The 17,690-nt window shown below is 41.4% G+C and overlaps 1 pseudogene; it reads right to left on the bottom strand.

Annotated features, from left to right (window-relative positions):
- Window positions 1–1,442: 1,442 nt before the first annotated feature.
- Window positions 1,443–17,690, bottom strand: part of LOC103162724 — a 50,911-nt pseudogene continuing 34,663 nt past the window's right edge.

Genomic DNA, 17,690 nt, shown 5'->3' with positions numbered 1-17,690 from the left:
GAGAGAGAGAGAGAGAGAGAGAGAGAGAGAGAGAGAGAGAGAAGAACACATACAAACAGAGCCCACCACATAACTCAGATCCGGGAACGGCAGATGGATGCAGAACTGTGCAGAACTGCCACTGTGCCTCAATATGTGGGCGTCGGTGTGTAGGATCTCGCTGCCAAAACTGCATCCAGTGCACAGGTCATTGGTGTTAGATGACTCTAAGCAATGACGATGAATAGAAACAGAAACAGGCGCTGACCTCCAAGTGCCTGCAAATGGACCCAGAACTGTCACTGGGCCTAGGCATTTTGGAGGCTGCTGACGAACTCTATCCTGGCCCAACATATGGATTCAGAACTGCCACTGGGCATCGGCATATCAAGGCCCCAGCCGAACTCGGATAAGGCGCAAAGATCAATGGTGTCAGATGAATCTAAGCAGTGATGGCTAATGGAAACAGAAACAGCCCCTGACCTCCATGGGCTGGGAGATAAACACAGAACTGCCACTTGTCCTCAGTGTGTAGGATCTCGCTGCCAGACCTGGATCCAGTACCCAGATCACTGGTATTAGATGACTCTAAACAATGATGATGAATGGAACCAAAAACAGCCCCTGGACTCCCTGTGCAGGCAGAAGGAGGCAGAACTGCCACAGGGCTTCGACGTGTAGGAGCTCGCCCCCGAACTCGGATCCCAGAGCACAGATCACTAGTGTCAGATGACTCTAAACAGTGACAACCAATGGACGTAGCAACAGCCCCTGGACTACCTGGGCCAGTGGATGGACACAGAACTGCCACTGTGCCTTGGCATTTCGGAACCCATTGTCAAACTCAGATCCTGGGCTGGCAGATAACCACAGAGCTGCCACTGTGCCTCGGCATGAGGGAGTCATCAAAGAACTTGGATCTGGCACATAGATCACTGTTGTCAGATGAATTAAGTAGTGTAGACAAATGGAACTAGATACATCGTCTGGGCACCAGGGCTAGCCAAGTACACAGAATTGCCACTGGGCCTTTCTGTGTAGAATCCCGCTGCAGAACCTGGATCCTGTTCACAGATAAATGGTGTCAGATGACTCTAATAAGTGACAACAATGGGAAGCAGAAACATACCCTGGACCCCCGGCGCCAGCGGCAGGTGGACACAGAATTTCCTCTGGGTCTTGGCTTGTTCGAGAATGCCGTCGAACTCAGACCAGGTGCAAAGATCATTGGTGTCAAAAGACTCTATGCAGTGACAATGAATGAAACCAGAAACATGCCCTGGGACACCTGCTCCATCGGATGGACACAGAACTGACACTGTGCCTCTGTATTTTAGAACCCATTGCCGAACTGGGCCTTGGCGTTCCCGAACATGCAGCCAAACCCGTATCAGTAGCAAAGATCAATGGTGTCAAATGACTGTAAGCAGGAATGACAAATGGAACTGGAAACAAAACCTGTCTTACTTGGGCTGGCAGATGGACACAAAACTTCCATTGGGTGTCTGCCTGTCCAAGGAATCCACTGCACTCATATCAGAAGCAAAGATCAATGGTGGCAGATTACTGTAAGCAGTGAGGACTAATGGAACTGGAAACAGAATCTGTATTACTTGGGTCAGTGCATGGATCCAGAACTGCCACTGGGCCTCGATGTGTCCAAGGCCTCCACCGAACATGGATTGGGAGCAAAGATCACTGGTGTCAGATGACTCTAAGCAGTGACAGCGAATGGAAGCAGAAATGTCGCCTGGCCTACCTGTGCAGTGGATGGACACAAAATTGCCACTGGGCCTCGGTGTGTCAGATCCCACCTCAGAACTGAGATACTGGGCAGATAGAGGCAGAACTGCCACTGGAATGTGCCGTGTCCGAGCCCGCAGACAAACTTGGATAAGGAGCAGAGATAACTGGTGTCAGATTACTCTAAGCAGTGACAGCAAATGGAAAAAGGAACAGACCATGATCTCCATGGGCTGTCAGATGAACACAGAACTGCCACTGGTGCTCGGTGTGTAGGATCTCCCTGTCAAACCAGGATCCTGTGCAAACATCACTTGTGTTAGATGACTCTAAGCAATGACGATGAATATGAATGGAACCAGAAACAGCCCCTGACCTCCATGGGCCTGCAGATGGACACTGGACACCCACTTGGCCTCGGCGTGTTATATACCACTGACAAACACGGATCCTGGGCCAGCATATGGATGCAGAACTGCCAATGGGCCTCGGCGTGTCCATAGCCTCCACAGAACTTGGATCAAGAGGAAAGATCACTGGGGTCAGATGACTCTAAATAGTGATGACAATGGAACCAGAAACATCACCTGTCCTACCAGGGCCATTGGATGTACACACAATTCCCACTGGGCCTCTTGACATGTAGAAGCTCACTCCAGAACTTGGATCCAGAACACAGATCACTCTTGTCACATGATTCTAAATAGTGATGAGGAATGGAACAAGAATTAGCCCCTGGACTCCCTTGCAGGCAGATAGATGCAGAATTGCCACTGGGATTCGACGTGTAGGACCTTGCCCTGAACTCTGATCCAGAGCACAGATCACTGGTGTCAGATGGCTCTAAGCATTGACAACAAATGGAAGCAGAAACATCCCCTGAATTCCCTGGTCAAGCAGATGGAGACAGAACTGCCACCAGGACTTGGCTTTCAGAGCCTGTTGCTGAACTCGGATCCTGGGCTGGCAGATGGACACAGAACTTCCACTGGGCCTTGGAATGTCGGAGAATGCCATCAAACTCAGATTAGGTACACAGATCATTGGTGATAGTGTAGCTGGGTGTGGTGGCAGACTCCTTTAATCCTAGAACTCCAAAAGCAGAAGCAGGGAGATTTAAGTCTAAGGACAGGTTACTTGGGAAAAAACGTATTTACTTGTGTTTCCAAAGAAAAGAAAAACCTGTGGATTCCTTCCAGACTAATATGGTTTTATCAAGCAACACTCCCTGAAGCAGTGACCCAACTGATCCTACATCCAAAACAGGAAAGATGATGCAGCCTTACAGACTACAAAAACAAAGATTTGGTCAGATTTCTGTGTTTTATCATGATCCTCATGGTATAGACATCACCCCCAATGAGCAGGATGCAGTTTAGAATGAATGACTCCCAAATTCCCAAATATTGTTTATAAATGTTTGTTTTCATTTAAATGGGGTTGGTTATAAATGGTAATGAGCACATCAATCTCTTTTTAAAAGAAAAAAAGGAATCGGATAAAGGAATGAATTATTGGCATTGATATGGATTTTGATTTATTGGTACAACTTTAGGGTCAATTTTGTATATATATATATTGTTTAGGTATTGGATTATACAGATCTTTGAAATGACACGCATAATTACATACAGGTTATATAGTCACCTATAATAGTCAGAACTTATAATTATATTAGGTTTTCTAGATATACAGAGATGTATTTGAGATGGATAGGTATTATTCAAACCTTTCAAAGACTTACAGAATAGATGACATTAAATGATTTAGGATTTTTCTTGGCAGTGAGACACAACTGCTCCTGGCACACCAATTATGTCAGAAAGGAGGATGGGCATTGAAGAAACTCGTTATGGAGTTTGCTTTCAACATGGCAAGTTTAGCCATCTGAGCTAGAAATTGTTCTTGCCTGGACTGCTTGTTGCTGCATAAACTAAACATGCAGAACCCACAAGAAAATGACTGCTAAATTACAAAAGAAGACAGTACTGAAGGCTTCCTGCAAAAATGGGCAAGTGTGCCAGACACACTCTGGCCAATAGTCTGAAGATGGATGCCCCAATGTTACAGAGGAACTTTGGGTGACTGTCCAGTTAGCAAGATGTCTCTGTCAATTCTAGTGTTTATATAGTATCCTCTATGGTCTTTGATAGAGTTGAAGACAGATAGTTATGGTTATAGTTTTCTTCAGTTATTATAAAAATGAGTTACCCTTCTTTTTTTTTAGACAGGAAAGAGGAGATGATGGGGAATGGACTTCTGTGTATGTTCATCTTATTTTTTGTTGAATAAACTACTGTTTGGCCAATGAGGTAGCAAGTTAGGTGGGACTAGGAGTCAAGAAGGATTCTGGGAAATGTTGTAAAGAAGTGGTGATCTGCAGGAAGTTACATGACAGGGAGACTCATATATAAACAAAGGCCAGAAGAAGTGGGCCCCTTCGAATCAGTCCACCACAAAATCCATCAAGTCCACTCCTAGGCATGTACCCAAAAGAAGCACATTCATTCAACAAAGACATCTGTTCAACGATGTTCATTGTAGTTCTGTTTGTAATAGCCAGAAACTGGAAGCAGCCTAGATGCCCCTCAACTGAAGAATGGATAGAGAAATTGTGGTACATTTACATAACGGAGTACTACTCAGTGGAAAAAACAATGGAATCTTGAAATTTGCAGGAAAATGGATGGAACTAGAAGAACCCATTCTGAGCGAGGTAACCCAATCACAAAAAGACAGAAATGATAGTACTTCACTCATATGTGGATTTTAGACAGAGTAAGGGATTACCAGCCTACAAATCCACACTGCCAGAGTACTTATGAACAAGAAGGACCCAAAAATAGTTAAACTTTGTACCCTGGAGAAGGGGAAAGGGTCACCATCCCCTGAGAAAATTGAGAACATGGGAAGAGGGGGGAGGGACCTACGAGAATGAGAACGGAAGAAAAGGAAGAATGCAGAAGTCATGAGGAACAAGAAGGTTTGAATCAGGTGTAGATTAGAAGAAAGGATATGTGATAGGTAGGGTTTTAGTTGGGAGAGGTGGTAGGGGAGGAAGGGAAGGAGAAGGGAACTGGGATTGTCATGTGATTCAATCTTGTTTGTAATTCAAATTTATGAAAGTGAAGAAAACAAGAAAGGGGTCCCTACTCTCTTCCGCCAGAGTCACCATGTGATCCCGACATTAGGACACCAATGGAATGCATCCTAAATAACATAAGTCTTATAAAACATATAGATTTATGGTAATTATGACTGACCTAACAGATGAGAAACCCTAGTCATTGGCCAAGCACCATTCATACCATATTAATATAAGTCTCTGTGTATAATTTTGTTCATCCATGTGGCAGGCAAAACTCAAGCAGGTGGCGGAAATATTTATCATAACACTTTAGTCCAAAACTCAAGACAAGCTACAACTCTCTTACAGATAACGATGGAAGCAGATGAAGAAATCCACCACTAACCATTTTGCTAAGCTCCTTGAGTATATTCAAGTGAGAAAGGAGAAATATTATGAATTATCGAGTAAAGTCCATGATGGGGAAACCAACAGAATCAGCTGACCTGAGCTAGTGAGAAATCACTGGCTCTGTTCTGAAAACTAGGGAACCTACAAAGGACTGAAATCCACTCCCTTAATTCAGGTAACAATTGTGATTGACATATAATATATATTCAGTGGCAATGGGTCCAAGTTCTAACTCTCATGTACAAACTAACTTTTTGATGTGCTTTCTATATGGAGAGATACCATGGTCAGCCTCAACATGGGGTTATGGTGACTAGAGAATTTCTTTGGTCCTTCTTCAACTAGACAATAGGATAGACAGTATATTTCCTAGGGGAGGCCTTACTAGCTCCAATGTACAAATGAAATTTTAGGGGCAAGAAGGAGTAGCAGGAGAAGAGGAGGGATTGAATTGGAATATAAGAATAAATTGATAGAAAAGAAAAATAATTAACCATCATAGGTCATTAATACCTCTTAATATCAGTGGATATAATATACTGATAAAAAGACAGGCTAATAGATTGTGTATGAAATGAGGAACTCTCCTTCTGCAGCAAACATGTAACACAGCTCAACATTAAATGCACTTATTAACTCATAGAAAAAGTTTGGGAAATAGTTTTCCAATCAAACTGACATAAGAAATACTATGGTAAAATGATGGTACCCCAATTATCAGAATGGTGTCCGTGAGCTTCCACTTTGTCAGGTCATCTCTTTATGTGGGTTTTTCCAGCATGGTACTGTCCCATTTGCTTATCTGTCTTCCCTTTCTGAAACTGAATTCCAGGAGTTTAGGACTTTCCTTAGCTTTTTGTGTATTTTTCTGCTTCCATCAGCTACTGGATGAAGGCTCTAGGATGGCATATAAGGTAGTCATCAATCACATTACAGGGGAAATGCATTTAAGGTAGCTTTTCTACTGCTGCCTAGATTGTTGGGTAGGATTAACCTTGTGGATTCCTGGACATTTCCATAGTGCCATATTTATCTTTAAACCTGTAATTTATTCCTCTTTTAAGGTATCTCTTTTTTTGCTCTCATCCATTCATCCCACTAATTAATCCTCATGATTCCTCATGTTATCCAATCCCCTCCTCTTTCTCTTACCTACCTCATCTTTCTCCATGCACCCAAATTTTACAGGAGATCTTGTGCCTTTCCCCTACTCCGAGGAACCATGTATGTCTCTCTTAGTGTCCTAATTGTTCCTAGCTTCTCTGAAGGTTTGGATAGTAGACTACTCATCATTTGCTCTATGTCTAATATCCGTACATTAGTGAGTAAACCATATGTTTGTCTTTCTGTGTATGGGTTGCCTTATTGAGGATGGTTTCTTCTAGTTAAATCTATTTGTTTCATTGCTTTTTTGCACTGAGTATTATTCCATTGATTAATTTTATCACATTTTCTTTATAAATTCTTTAGTCGAGGGACATCTTGGTTGATTACAGGTTCTTGATATTACAAATAATGCTTTTATGAATATAGTTGTATGGATGTCCATGTTGTATGAATGTACATCTCTTGGGATATGCCAAAGAGTGGAAAGGCTAAAAGCTGAAAAGCACTGATACATAATTTTCAGAAAAACTTCCTAACTGCCTGGCAAAATGGTTGCTTGAGTTTTCAATCCCTGCATCAACAGAGAAAGGTTCAACTTTCTCCACATACTCTCAAGCATAAATTGTCCGTAGTGTTTTTTTCTTTTTTTGTCTGTAGCCAGTCTGGCAGGTGTAAGATGATGTATCAGAGTTGTTATGATTTACATTTCACTGATGGCTATGGATGTTCAGCAATTTCTTATGTGTCTTTTAACCATTTAAGTTCCTCTAATGAGCAAACTAAGTTTCAAAGGATCACAGATTCAATATAAATCCAGATACACTGAAACTCCTAGCAGAGTTATTGGTAGGTATCTTTCTTTGGTGGATATCCTCTTTCTTAAGAAGTAAACTGGGAGTAATAAATTAAACCTCAGAAACATCCATGTAAACTTGAGATTTCAATTGTTACATCCATTCTGTAAAATTTCAAGCTATTTCTTATTTTTTTTTACTGTAGTTTTGAGACAGGGTTTCTCTGTGGCTTTTGAGGCTGGCCTGAAACTTGTTCTTGTAATCCAGGGTAGTGTCAAACTCACAGAGATCTACCTGCCTCTATCTCCCGAGTGCTGTTCATGAATCAAGGGTATTGTCAACAATAGTATCCTCATAGACTGAGGTTTATAAAGTGAGAATGTATAAATACTCCATCCACAGAGGGGATGGTATCTTTCCAGGTATCTCAAAACTAATCAAGTTGCCTTTGTAGGCTCATGACTTAGAAAATGGAAAATTCTTGAGTTATGAAATCTATTCCCCAAAGAAATCTAATATGAATCTGGAGAAAAGTATCACTTCTTGGTGTTTTACAATGGAATATGTGAGAGTATGGATGTCAATTTTTTATCCTTCTTGTGATCTCAAACGATCTGTGTTTTGTGGCATCTACTCCTTAACTTGAGGCCACACACTTCTATTGAGAAAAGTTAGTTTTATATAATTTTTACATTATTATGTGATTATAATATTCTTCCTTCTGTTTGTGTGGATGAAAAAATCCTCCATTTTATCCCTGATTGCTGTTTCCATTATTATGAATATGGCATCCTTATTAAAATAAAAAGTTATTTTGATTTGCAATTCCTTGTTTGAGAACTTTTTTATGTATCTTTCAGCCATTTTAGATTCCTCTATTGAGAATTCTCTATTTAGTTCTGTATACCAATTTTAATTGGATTATTTGGTGTTTTGGAAACTAGCTTCATGAGTTCTTTGTAAATTTTGGTTATCAGCCCTCTGTCGGATACTGGATTGGCGAATATGTTCCCATCATGCTGGCTGTCATTTTGTATTGCTGAGTGTCCATTGCCATGGTAGTATTGTGGGAAGAATAAAGTAGAGCAAAGTTAGAGATACCATGTGAGAATGAGCCAGTATAAGTATAAAGAGAAATCAGGCCCTAGGGAAATATCTGGAGATCTACAAGAATGACACCAACTAACCATCTAAGGAACAGTGGTGAAGCTATCTTAAATGCCCTCCCTGATAAAGAGATTGATGACTAACTTTATGCCATCCTAGAGTCTTCATCTAGCAACTGATGGAAATAGAAGCAGCTGATGTTAGTAGAAGAAACTAAACATTGACCTGAACTGGAATCCAGTTACAGAGAAGGATGAGTGCTGAGCAATGTGGTCAAGATTAGGCTCGTGAAAACTACAGAAACCGCTGACCTAAACATGGCAGAGCTTTGGCATCCAGACTGATTACTGGGAAACCAGCATGGAACTGAACTAGTCCCCATGAATGTGGGTGTCAGTTAGGTGGTCTTGGAAATCTATGGGGTCTCTTGGAGTAGATGAATACTTATCCCTAGCATAGGAATGGACTTTGGGAGCCCACCCCACATAGGGAGATACTTCCTCAGTCTAGACTATATGGAAGGGCCTAGGCCCTATCCCAAAGGATAAGACAAACTCTGATGACCCCCCATGGAAGACCTCACTCCCCCTGGTGTACTAAAATTGTATGGGATAGTTAGGGAATAGTAAAGGTCAGGGGAGTAGTGGAGGGAGAGGGAAAAGGAATTGAAATGTAAAACAATCTTGTTTCTAATTTAAATTTAAATAATTGAGGAAAAAATCTAAAAATTGCAGCAACTAACATAACAAACTCTGAGCGAGGCAACATAGGGCTTTCTGCATTTTGGGAAATGCAGCATGTGGGATGTTCCTATATGGCCATCAATCAGCTGGAATAGTATAATGATGCATTTACTTACATGTATACTGTAGGTTATTCTGGGTCAGCAGAAGTAAAAATAGTTAAACCCAGAGAGAGACTTGTGCCTTCCACCTAAGTCCAGGAGGATACATTCTGAGGTCATGAGTCGGTGTGGTAGGTTTAGAATTTGAAGATGTAATAGATAGTGACAGACAGAATATATGTGTTTCCTGGCAACTATGAAAAAGTCTCTCTGCGCATATCATGGGCCCAAGAAACAGGGAGCAAATGAGATGCTGATTTGTACTCTGGGATTTTAATATCCTAAGGTATGTGCAATTGTACAACTTTTAATGACACCAGATAATAGAGTTGAGTCTCCAAATGAGCCTGTGACCAAAGGTTTGGGCATTTCCAAGCAAATGGACCAATTGACCAACATGAGGGCAAGTAATCTCACTAAATGTATTCTGTGAAGAACCTGATCCAAGTATTTTATGAGGAGATTATATCTTCCATAAAAGTAAAACCCTATAATGCATTTTTTTTAGTTCTGTAACTCATAATTGAATTGGATTATTTGGGGTTTTGGTGACTAGTTTCTTCAGTTCTTTGTATATATTACAAATCATTTAAATATGGCGTTGGTGAAGATCTTTTCTTATTCTGTGGGCTGCTGTCCTGTCTTGTTGACTATGTCTTTTGATTTAACTAACCTTCTCAGTTTCAGGAAGCCCCATTACTTAATTTTCAATCTGAGTGTCTGTGCTACTTTTGTTATCTTCAGGAAGTGGTTTGCTGCACAAATTCATTCAGTGCTACCTTCCCATTACTCTACTAAGAGATTCACTGTGGCTTTATTTATATTGAAGTCTTTGAACCATTGGGATATTAGTTTGGTAAATAGAGGAAACTAAAATGGATAAATGACATTCAACATTCATAGCCATCAGGGAATTGTAAATCATAACAACCCTGAGGTATCATCTCACACTTGCTAGAATGGCTACAGAAAAACACACCATGGAATGTTTATGCTCGAGATGATGTGTAGATAGGAGAACACTTCTCAGTTGCTGCTGGGAATGAAAATTTGTACAAATATTTTGGCATTAAGAATGCAAGTTTTTTGAAAATTGGGTATTAGTCTACTTCCTCATCTAGCCATTACACTCAATGGCATATAACCAAAGGATGTAATTCATAGAATATGGACATCTGTACAGCCATGTTCACAACAGCAGTATTTGTAATATCAAGAACCTGGAAACAACCAAGTTATCCTATGACTAAAGAATGAATATAGAAAATGTAATACAATTAACCACTGGAGTACTAATCAGCAAAAAGGAAACAATGGAACAAATGAATGGACTTAGAATAAACCACTCTGAGTGAGGTAACCTATAAACTGACAGACTAACAGGTTAAGTACTCATTATTGTATGGCTATTGGACATAGAGCAAATAGTAACTAGTCTACAATCCAAAACTCCAGAGACCCTAGGAACAAGTAGGACCCTAAGAGAGACATACATGTTTCCTCAGAGTAAGGGAAAGGCCCAAGATCTCCTGAAGCATGGGGAAGGCAGAGTTAGGTAGGAGAAAGAGGCGGGGTGATGAGGAGGGGATAGGAGAACATGAGGAATCAGGAAGATTGATTAGGAGGAAGAATAGATGAGTGCAATAAAAACATAACTTAACAGAGGCATAATTTATAGGTTTAAAGGGAAATATGGCACTAGGCAAATGTCCATGATTCCAAAAGTTTAATCCAAACTAACAATCTAAGCAATAGTGGAGAGGCTACCATAAATGCACTTTGCCTATAATGTTGTTGATAACAACCTTATAAGCCACCCTAAAGCCTTTATGCAGAAGAATACTTGTAAGATAAACAATCACCTGAACTCCTAGAATCCAGTTTCAGAAAGGGGAGAATGAGGAGCAAATGGGTCAATACCAGGCTGGAGAAACCTATACAATCAGCTGACCTGACCATGCAGGAGCTCATGTACCCCATTCCCGCAACTGGGGAAACTTCATAGTACCAAATCAGCCCTTCCTACTCTGTGTGTCATTTGGGTGATGATGGCACTCTATGGGCCTCTGACAGTGGAACTAGTATTTATTCATGGCACATGAATGGACTTTGGGAGCCTCTTCCCTATGGAGGTCTACTCTCTCAGTCTAGATACTCGGGAGAGGGCCTAAGACTTGTCCCATATGATGTGACAGACTTTGATGATCTCCCATGAAGTTCTCACCATCTCAGTGGAGAGGATGGGGGATGGAATGTGGGTTTTGGGGGGCATGTAAGTATGTAAGGGAGAAGGAATGGGATTGGTATGTAAAATAAGATAGTTTATTATTTAAATAAAAATGTATTAAAGATGGAAAGAAAAGAAAAAACTCTTTTCTAGACAGGTAAGAGGAGATATTGGGATATATATATATATATATATATATATATATAATATATATATATTTCTCTTAGTGGGTGGTGAACAAAACACTGATTACCAAGTAGCCAGGTAGGAATAGTGGCAATGGAGAAGAAGGGATTTAGAGCTTGAGAAGACATACCAAGGTGCTGAGGCTACAACATACCAGAATAAGGATAAGCCGCAGAATGATGGCAATGTATAGATTAATAGAAATGGGCTAATCATTAAAACAGAGCTAGCCAATGATAAGCTCTAACCATCAAGAAACAGATTAATAATATAACATCTGTTTGTTTGTTTGGGACAAAGAGGCAATGTAACTAGGTGGGACAGAAACCTCCATCTGCAAGTTTCTTTTTTTCATAAATGTCTTTCTACCTACTTACTTATCATCCATTGTCACCTATAATGTGACATGTTAGCAATCTATTAATGGTAGAAACCACTTGGCTGAAAAGCATCAATGTTTTTTTGAAAGTGTCAGGTATCTTTCGGACAATGAAATGCACCTTAATTTTGCTATCTTGCAGTGGTTTACCACTACAAACCTTGTAGTTTGGTAAACTTTCAGAATCAGACCAATAGTTATGGGAATTTTATCAACTCGTTAAGAGACTGTAACCACTAACAGGATAAGAAAGAGAGAAATCTGAGATGTGTTTCATCCTCTCTGGAAGGTCAGCCTTACAATCCCCATCCCTGAGAGCAGGTCCACTTGAAATCCAGCAAAGCCTTAACCCTGTCGTAGACCAAAGCATCATTGTTCTTGAGAGAGAGGGAGAAAATTTCACCAGCTTCAGTGATGAGAAGAGTAGAGACTCGGGAGCCAAAAGCCACAGGCAAAGCCACCCACAAGGCAGGATGAGGCCAGTCAAGACCAGTCCAGGTACAGCTCTGGGATCCCGCCCAAGTTACAGAGATAGAGATGGAGACCCTGAGATACAGTGAGAGATAGAGAGACAGACAGACAGACAGACCACACCAGGTAAAGCTGCAGGCTATAATCCAGGCTGTAGAGACAGAGACAGAGACCCAGCAACAGTGAGAGAGAGACGTACTAATTGAGACAGAGAGACAGAGACAAAGAGAGACATACAGATCAGGCCTAAATTCAAGCATGGACCAGTCCAGACCAGATACAGCTTCATGTTTTCACCTAGGCTCCAGAGACAAAGACAGAGAGACTGAAAGACAGTGAACGAAAATGAGACATAGACAGAGACACAGACACAGAGGCAGAGACAGACAGACAAAGGCTCGGTGTAGGCTGAGACCAGTGCAGACCATGTACAGCTCTGCATATTCCCCCAACTCAATGAGGATGCCGTCTCTGCCTGATGAACTCTTTCCCACAGCTGAAGTCATCTCATGTAAACAAGTAGAAACAGTCCAATGATCACTCATTCTAGTCTAATAAATGGAATGTAAACTTTGCTGGAAGTAGCTAACCATGGAATACTCACCTTTTGTTGACGATTATTAGTGTTTTCATTTTCTTAGTCCATTGTTGTCCTTGTTAGGGAAGAAGACATTCATCCACAAAAGTCATTGAACAGTTTTTTCCACAGGAAAAGTAACTAGAAGGATCCCCTAATATGAAATGTATTTCCCATGGGCAAGACCAAAAGTGGCTCAGTAAGGACGATCTGAGAACTCTGAGTCGGCCTGAACTGGTGGCCACAGTGCAGAAAAAAAGAATGCTGGAACAGTCCAGGCAAGATGGGGTCCCGAAAAGCAGCTGGAAAAAACTGCCTAAGGCTTAAAACGGAAACACACAAGTGACTCAGCGCATGTGTTTGGTGGACCTCATCCTTGTGAAACATACTGACCAGAAGGTGTGTCTCACCGGTTGCTCTGTCTGAAAGAAAGATCTCCTTGGTTCCTGCTCACCCCAGCATGGTGAGGGACAGGGACAGTGTGTCTGTACATATCACCAACTGGGCTCAAACTCTCTAGCCTCCTAAACGTGCCACCTTCCGGCCCATCACTTCTGCCTCCATCCAGCTTTTTTCACCCCCCTTCTTTCTCTTTTTTACCCTTCCCATGCTTCACCCAGATCTGACAGTACAAGCAACTGATTGACACAAAGCCAGGCACCATGCCAGATTTTTAGTTTATTTTCTCTCACTCTTCCTTTTTCTGATGCTCTCCTCCATTCCTCTATCCTGCCACCCTCTCTCCCCCTTCCTTATCCTTCCCTTCCTCCCTTCACCCTCCCTCGCTTTTGAGACAATCAAACTGGGGAATCTCATGCCTGCTCATCTCCAGGTCCCAAAGCCAAGCTTACGAGACTGTGACCCGAATGTACTGCCAGCCACGCCACTGTGCCAGGCTCTGCAAGGTTTCTTTTTCTATGAAGAAAAAAATAAGTGTTTCTCTATATTACCCTGAGAAGCCAAACTAAACGTTGTGAGCCGGGTACCCTTGTTAGCTCTCTAAACCTCAGAGTAGCCGTTAAAGCCCTGCCCCAAACACAGATGCCACCACCTCACTGTGCCCACTTTCTCTGTTAATTAATTATTTTCCAGACAGCGACTCTCTATACAAGTCAACAAAAGCTAAAACTCACAATTCTCGTACCCTCAGGCATCTGCTTCTCAGGGCTGGAATCACAGGAACATTCGAACACACCCGCATGTAACCTCTCGTCTTGCTACCTCAAGACAGACTTCTCTGCCTCATCAGCAGCTCAATATACACACCCTGAGTGAGACTGAATCTCGTGATACTTGTACTCTCGTGATCTAGTGTCTCCACCAATCAGTGCTGGGTTAATACTCTTGCGTCATCCTGCTGCCCGCCCTTCAGCAAGGGATTTGCAGCCTTGCTAAGGTTTCTCTGTCTGATCTAACAAGATTTGTTCCCTCTTCATATTTCCATTTCCCCATGATGCGATTACACTCCTGTGACAACACAGTGCTGCTTAGCCACCACACGATTCTTTCCAAGGAAAATCGCTCTATAGATCCCAGGCCATGGTTAAACTTGACATCCCTAGACATTTGCTCCCTTCCACTCAGAATGATCGCATTATATATGTATAAACACCACCAACCTGTGTGACACTCTGCCACCTTTACTTTTTTTTTGCAGCAAGATTAGGGTTCTCTTTAGTGCAGGCTAGGATTGAACTTAGAATTCTTACGTCCTGCAAACTCCACATATCAATGTAGGCATCATAGTACTAAACCTACATAGCACCATGGCCACTATGTTGATTGTTTGTTTTCTTTTGGGGGGAGGCGTGGTTGCTGTTGGTGGTTTTGGGTTTTGTTTTCCTTAGGCGACATTTCTCTGTATAGCTCAAGGAACAAACTTGTACAGGTTCACTTATGTGTGTTTACATGCATAGACTAGAAGTACACCTGAGGTATGGTTCATTTGAAGCTATCCACTTTGTGTTTCTTTGTGCTTTTCAGTGGTACCTGTGCCACACTGAGTAAAATAGACTGTCTGACACTCACAGGGATTCTCCTGTCTCTCTATCCCCTGGGCTGGGATTATTTGTATTCATCACCATGCACTGTGTTTCTTACATGGGTTTTGGGGATTAAACTTTACACATTGTACTGTCTACCCAGTATGACAGTATAAGTTCCTGAATGTTACAGAATCACTTAGTCTTCTATTGCTGTGTATTATATTGCCATGTGTATCTCTAAGTTGTATAGTCTTCATTCCTTATAGACACTTATACACACATAAATGCATACACAGATATATTAGAAGTTTGTTTTTTTAAATTTTAGCATTTATATTTGTATTTGTGGCATTGTAAATAATAATTGTTGTATATTTTCATAAATATTAGTTACTTCTCTCATTGCTCCAAACAAATACCTGACAAGAAATAAATTAAGAAAGTAGAGATTTAGAAAATGTTCAGAAAACTTTGGTCCTACCTGGCAGAGAAAACATAGCAGCAGGAAAATGCACATCATGAATAGTCATATTTCATCTGCAACCAGTAAGTTGAGAGAGGTAAATGATAGATTTCAGTGGACTTTGTATCGTCTTATTTGTTTTTATTTTTTTGGTGTTTCATTTTAAGCTTTAGTGTCTGTATGTGGTACATGCATATATGGTGGAATACTTAGTGTATGGGTGTATGAGCCCGTGTAGAAGCCAGTGGATATACCTTCCTTCATCACTCTGAGACTTCATTTTTACTTTTAGATAGACTTCTCATCGAGATTGAAACCCACTGCTCCAACTATGCTTTCTGGTCATCAAGCTCTTACTATCTGCCCATCTCTCTGCCGATATAGAGATTACAGGTATGTACTGTCATTTCTAATATATTGTGTGGGTGGAATGCTTTGAACTCATATCCTCCTGCTAGAACAGCAAGTGTTTTTTACCAAAATGAAGCATTTTCTCAGCCCTATGCTTTCTAATTTTTAATTCATATTGGGACCCCAAACCCCTAGAATGGTGCCATGTTCTTGAGGATATGTCTTCTATCCACAGTTTCACTGGAAATGCCTTCACACACATACCTAGAGGTATTTATATGTCCTAGGTAATTCCAAATAACAGTGAGACTGACAATGAAGACAAAGGATCACACCTTATTTACCTCTCTGTATATGCCTTTGAGTGCAGGTGCCTTCAGATTCCAGAAGAGGGAATCAGCTCCCTTGGAATTGAGGTAGAGATCTCAGTGAGCAACCTGACATCTAGGATCCACTTTAAGAGCAGTACATACTCTTAACCACTGACCCATCCCTCCAGATTCAATTTTCCCATAGAACTTTTATTATTTAACTTTTCCCAGGATTTTCTTCTTGCTCATTTATTTGTTGCATTAATTTTGATTTGCCAGTATGCATATTAACATTTATACATGAGCGACATTCCTGGAAGGGGTTTCCAGTATTAGCCAAAAAACTTACTAAGCATATTCTAAAAGAGTTATAGCATTTATACATGAGCGACATTCATGGAAGGGGTTTCCAGTATCAGCCAAAATTTTTACTAAGCATATTCTAAAAGAGTTATAGGAACTACACATTATTATTTCTCCAAATTTGTTTTTCCCTTTTTGTATTCCTGGGTGTTTGTGTTTTAAAATAACTTTCTTCCATTTCCCCAGTTACCTATCCATATTCCTACCTTGTTACCTCCCTGCCACTTTTAACATTAGGACTTTTGCTAAAGTTTTTCATGTACTTAATGAATGGGAGGAATTTTCTGCATTTCTTCTGTCCCCTCTACTCCTGTCCCTCTTCTTCATTCCCAATATTACTTCTGCTCTTTATGGCCCTAAACATTACCTTCTCCCTCTGAGCCTTTCTCCCTCTCCTCCCTCTCCTATTCCTTCCTCCTTTTCTGTTTCCCATCCTGACACTCTTACCTTCCCTTTCTCTCTACAGCCTCTCTTCTCTTTTCCCTTTCTCTCTAAACTCTCTTTTTCCATCTTCTATCATTTTACTCCCATCTCCCAATTCTTGCTTCTCTCCCTCTGATCTTCCTCTCCCTCTCTCTTCGCTCTCTTAGTTCCCTCGCTCTTTCGCTCCCAGTCCTTATTTTCCCTTCTCCCCCTTCTTTTGCCTCCCTACCCTTACAGTCGTCAGCTGCACCCTCAGCTGTCTTCTTTCTATTACCTTCTCAACCTCTTCTCTTTACCTCCATTACTTTCCCTTCCTTCATCCTGTCCTTTTCCTCTCTTCTCCTCTCTGTTCTCCTTGTCCTCTCCCTCAGCCTGTAGACACCCTCTCCTGTCTCCTCCTTACCTCTCCATTTGTCATTCCTTACACCTCTCCTAACTTATTCTATTTCCTCTATTTTTAATTCCCACCCTGCCCTATAGTGCAGATTTCTTTCCTCCTCCCTCCTCTGCTTCTCCCTCTCCCTGTTCTATTTATTCACTCTACCTTCCTATTTCTTCTCTCTCCACTCTATTCTCTCCCACCCTCTCCCCTTCCTCCTCTTTCCTTCCATTTCCCCCTTTTCCTACTACCTTCTCCCTCCACTTTCCTCTCCCCTTCCCATTACCTCCTACTATTGCTCTTGTCCCTGCATACCTTTTCTCCTTCTTCTCTCCCTCTGTCCATCCTCCTGTCACCTTCCCCTCCTAATCTCCTACTTCCCATCACCCTCCCTTTCCTCACCAGTTATGTTAATGAATGGGAGGAATTCTCTGCATTTCTTCTCTCCCCACTTCTCCTGTCACTCTTTTTCCTTCCCCATAGTACTTCTTCCCATTGGCCCACCCCTCTCCTTTATCCCTCT

This window comes from Cricetulus griseus, unplaced genomic scaffold (assembly GCF_003668045.3).
Source record: "Cricetulus griseus strain 17A/GY unplaced genomic scaffold, alternate assembly CriGri-PICRH-1.0 unplaced_scaffold_2, whole genome shotgun sequence".
Classification (NCBI taxonomy): domain Eukaryota; kingdom Metazoa; phylum Chordata; class Mammalia; order Rodentia; family Cricetidae; genus Cricetulus; species Cricetulus griseus.
The sequence above is the reverse complement of the archived record's forward strand: the minus strand, read 5'-3'. Positions and strand labels throughout refer to the sequence as shown.